Genomic DNA, 4,816 nt, shown 5'->3' with positions numbered 1-4,816 from the left:
ATTTACATTACTATGTAATGTTAACTTAGGGTCTTAAAGATCGTTAGATTTATCATTGCCCTATATATTACAAAAATTATATTGCTCATAATGTAGAAGTCAAGTACTCTACTTTTTTTTTCAGATGAATGAATGAATGAATTCCTCTTATTTTCCTTCAATTAACTGAAGAAATCAACACATTAAACGAAATGAGATAACAATGATGATAATAATAATAATTCATTCTAGTACCGAGGTCATGGAAAGCATGAGGCTCTACCTCCATGCCCCCCAAATGCCTTCTTGGCATGTTACGGGGATACTTTTACCTTTTACCTTTAATAGTAATAATAATAATAATAATAATAATAATAATAATAATAATAATAATAATAAATGAAGTCCATTACCATACACTTGTCAACAAAATTAAACACAATGTTCTTAAAAGATAAAGACAACGAATGAATCACTCAATGAAAGAGAATACAGGTTCAAATTGATGCCACAGTGAAGTGCAATGAATGAAGCAATTATGTTAGGTGGTGAAAAAGGTTAATGTAAGTAGGCTGGTGATGAAGTGGGTCGTAGTTCTTGAGTGGGATACCAAGCATCCCTTGATGGAATGGCCCCTCTTAGTAAGTTATATCTGAAGTCACCATTATACTGATTACTGCAAAAATGGCTTGCACATATATAGGCCCTTCTGTAAGGATGAGGATTTTCTGCCACAGCTGCCCACATGTGGTACCTGTTACAATCAAAATTCTATTATTTTCTTAAAAAAATACACAAACCAGGGTTGGTATTAATTTAAATTAATGATTTAATCATGATGTAAATAAAATAATTTTCATTTTATTCACATCAAATAATTGTTACTACTTAAATCACAGATTAAAATTATATGCACCTAACATGATTAAGATGAGAAATTAACTTCCTGAAAAAATATATATATAAACGTTTTTACATATGACTGTTCTGCTGCTTCTTAAAACTATTAGCAATATATATGAGTAGCAAACTTGCATCTCTGCAATGAACAAAATATTTTCTATGGTGAAATATATTTTTCTTCCTATGAATTCATATAAAATTTCACCACAGAAAAATCTTTGTTTATTTCAGACATATAATTCTAGCATTTTCTGAAGAAATGGACAGGTTTTGAAAGTTTGCTTCTCATATGTCTTTTCCCAACTCCTAATTACGGAGCAACAGAACACATGGTACAGGTAGTCAAGTAGAGCCTACTTTCGGAATCACCACCTAATTAAAGCACAGTATGATGCTGAGGATTGAAATGAATAGTTGTAGCTCATAACAATATTCAAAGTAAAAGTTGCACAATGCCAAATGGACTACGTATTTATTCTGAAAACATACAATGCTAAGCTCTTCTGATAAATTTATTTGTAAATATTAATCTCCCTAAATAGTTGAATCCGTTTCTAATGAATAACAAACTGAGCATAATATCTTGCCTAAGTCTAAGCTAATTATTATTATTATCATTAAGTGCAGGTTATTAGTGCTGTAACTCTTCATGTATTAATAATGAGGCCTATGTGTAAACATAGTAAATTATTTTTGAAGCGATGTTGTTAATTACTTAAAATAACACATTAACAAAATACACAATTATGTAGGAACTAATGCACAAATTAAGTTTAAATGAATTACAAAAGAAGGCAAAAACTCATTTTAATAAACAAATATGAATTTGACAAATAATTCTCACTTAAATTTAAAAATCACTACAGTTTACCAACCCTGACTATTTACTGATGATATATAAGGATATCTTTGCATTGAGTTTATGCCAATGCCATTGCTTACCTTTTAAGCTGTGCTGCATTACTTGGCATAGGAAACAGGAATAACCAGGTCTTCTCATTACTATCCGATTTCTGACAATACACTGCAGCACATTCACAGTGTAAAACTCCGCCATTTGTCTTTCTATTAACTGAAACAAACCAGCAGTAGCCTAGTCTCATATAATGCATTAATAACACTACATTTCATAGAACAATTGAAGGATTGCAGTATAATCAACGTTTGTGAAATATTCCTGGAAGAATTCTATCCACGAGTCTATAAAAATAATAAATATCTCCGGCAATTTAACTCTCTTTATTTTATCAAAATTATTCCAGTAAAGGTACTACTGTTAACTGTAAAGTCAAATTTCTAAAATATTTTTTTTCGGGAACAACACTTCTTTACTATTGCGTAACCAAGCTAAGGTACCCCGCCATCCTTTGGTAACGCAACTGTAAAGAATTACACCGGGAACAACATATTTAGTCATATCAGTTTCTGTCCCACGAATTTTAAGATGTCTGACCAACTTAACTTAGCTATATACAAAAATAAGATGTTCGTTCATACCCAAAGTGTATATTAACTCTGTTAGCTTACCTTTAAAGCTCTTGGCGTAATTGCAGTTAGGCCTAATATACTGTTGTAATTCAACACAGAAGTCAGTTCATCATATGGTAGTGGTAGAAGGAAGGTAATCGCGTTCTGAAGTTTATCCCTGAAAACAATTACAGATCTCAGTTTAATAAATGTTTAAGATATGATGGAAGAATTCAGTTTAAATTAGAAAACATGACGGTGCAGTTAAGCTGCATCTACACGGTTCAGTTTTTCATGCTCATACGCACCCAGTCTGGGAAGAATATTGAAAGAATCAAGTTTAAAGCGCATGTTGAATTAAGATACATTAAGATTTTCTATCTACAAGGTACGCCATATTAATATTAAAATACCAAAATACCATGTGATGGAGTGTAAAAACCGATTATAGTTTCACTGACCAAGTTCTGCAGCAGCGAAAGCTAAAATAATATATTATCCTGCACATTGTGTGCACTTCCGTTATTATTAAATACCAATCTTGCAGGCATTGCTTGAATGTGTGAAGTTGAAAGAAAAGTTGAACCGTGTAGATGTAATCTCAAACATATTTCTTTCTTACCTTTAACGTTGCGAATTATTTCTTGTTGCAGGAAAGCACCAGTAACTTCTCAATTAACTCGATCTGTTCAAATTTCTTCCTTAAGCAGCCATGTTCGTCCATTCCATAATTTATACAAGATTTAAACAGAATAGGAATGCCAACATCCAACAATTGATCAACTGAACAAATAATATTTCATGACATTCCCTCGGCAGAATTTCGAGAAAGATGGCTAGCTGTCATAAGATGACAAGGTGATGCCAAAGGAAGTAAGTGGATTCCATCCGATTATGCATGTGTTTGTAGCCTTCATTTTCAAGAAGAAAACTATAGGGAAAATTGTAAAAGAAAGATTTTAAAGCCTGGTGTTGTACCAACCGAGCTATCGTCAGAAAAGCAAGAAAACTCCACGGAAAATACGAGAAAGGACACATCGAGAAGAACGACAAACGATTAACAGTGGAATGAAAGGCACGTAGACAGTGGCATCGGAATTCAAGTTGATTTTCCGACAAGAAATAATGCTCACCAAAAGATAATAATTAGTAGGCTTTGATCCAGAACACAGAGACTGCAAAAACAATTTGCAGACGTAAAATCTGAACCTGAAAATGCACAGAAAAAGCTCGACGACTGTCCAGAAATAAAGAAAATTAATATAATAAAAGAGGCTGCAAACGAAAAGAATCAGAAAGCTGTGTACCTATTGGACCAAATTCATAATTTCGAAAGGAAAACCGGAGTGGTCAGAACAATCTATTCGATACTGTGTTGCGTGGAGAATAGTATCCTCTAAGGGTTATGAGCATGGTAGAACTTCCGGATTTATTTCAGCTCCTTCACGAAGTACTCTAGACAGGTACATGGGACATACTGACTGTGATGTGGGCATTTCAAAGTTGGTAAAGGTCAGGCTTGAAGCTGAGTGTGAGACCCTGCAACCAACAGAGAAGATTGCCTCAGTTAACGTTGAAGAAATGGCATTAAAGGAACGCCTTATCCATGATAGGACAACTGATAAACTCATTGGAGCAGTCAATACTGGTGGTTGTATGACTCAAGCATAGGAAAATATCCTATGTTAGCAAACAAGCTACTCTGTTTTGTCGCAAACGGTTTGTCTACAAAGTAGGCTACACAATTCCCGCGTCCAATTTCCTAGTTAGAGGTCTGCAGGGCTGCGATCTCTACCTTTTAGTTAAGGAATTGATAAATGCTGTAGAAGACTGTGGTTTCTCTGTACAGTTGTCGAAAGAAAAAGTGGCCGCTCTCTAGACGCAAAGTTCCCTTCGGGTATCTCCGCTACAATTCGGAGATAGGTGATATTACATGTTGTTGGACCACGTGGCCTGATATCTACAGTCAGAATGAAAGTTTTTGCGTGTCAATCTGTAGAGTAATGGTAGCGTTTCGGGCAAGTGTTCGTAAGGTTGTGTGTTCGAACACAACCTAATGCTTTTTATGTTTTTTTTAGGAGAGAGAGAGAAAATATAATTGTTTCTATTTCTTTTATGATGTTTTAGTAATTAACATCAGGTTTATGAATGTATTATGCCATGACTGTATCATTATTTATTACGACATTATGGCTGCAATGGAAAGGAAGATTATATTCTCAACAAAAATGTCTTTCGTAAAGAGAGGGGAGTAAAGTATATTTCGAGGGAGAAAAATAAAGGGTGGGGCGTATGGTCAAGAAACAAATTACCATGACAGTACTAGATGTAAGCTATGCAAGTATGCGTACCAAAACAGTGCTGCACCATCGATGATGTTACACTTGTATTTCCGTGAAAATGCCGAAATATTTTTTAAGTATTACGGTACTTTCTCTATGCCTTGTGTAACGAGAAAGTAAAAGTT

At 34.2% G+C, this 4,816-nt stretch overlaps 1 long non-coding RNA gene across 1 annotated transcript; it reads right to left on the bottom strand.

The window, feature by feature from the left end:
• Nucleotides 1-329: 329 nt before the first annotated feature.
• Nucleotides 330-3,133, bottom strand: LOC138698617 (uncharacterized). Its single transcript, XR_011331915.1, has 4 exons — nt 2,972-3,133; nt 2,410-2,527; nt 1,825-1,954; nt 330-733 (listed from the first exon to the last, which is right to left on the bottom strand). It is a non-coding gene; the product is annotated as an uncharacterized lncRNA (long non-coding RNA).
• Nucleotides 3,134-4,816: the final 1,683 nt, after the last annotated feature.

Source organism: Periplaneta americana, chromosome 1 (assembly GCF_040183065.1).
Source record: "Periplaneta americana isolate PAMFEO1 chromosome 1, P.americana_PAMFEO1_priV1, whole genome shotgun sequence".
Taxonomy (NCBI): Eukaryota; Metazoa; Arthropoda; class Insecta; order Blattodea; family Blattidae; genus Periplaneta; species Periplaneta americana.
The sequence above is the reverse complement of the archived record's forward strand: the minus strand, read 5'-3'. Positions and strand labels throughout refer to the sequence as shown.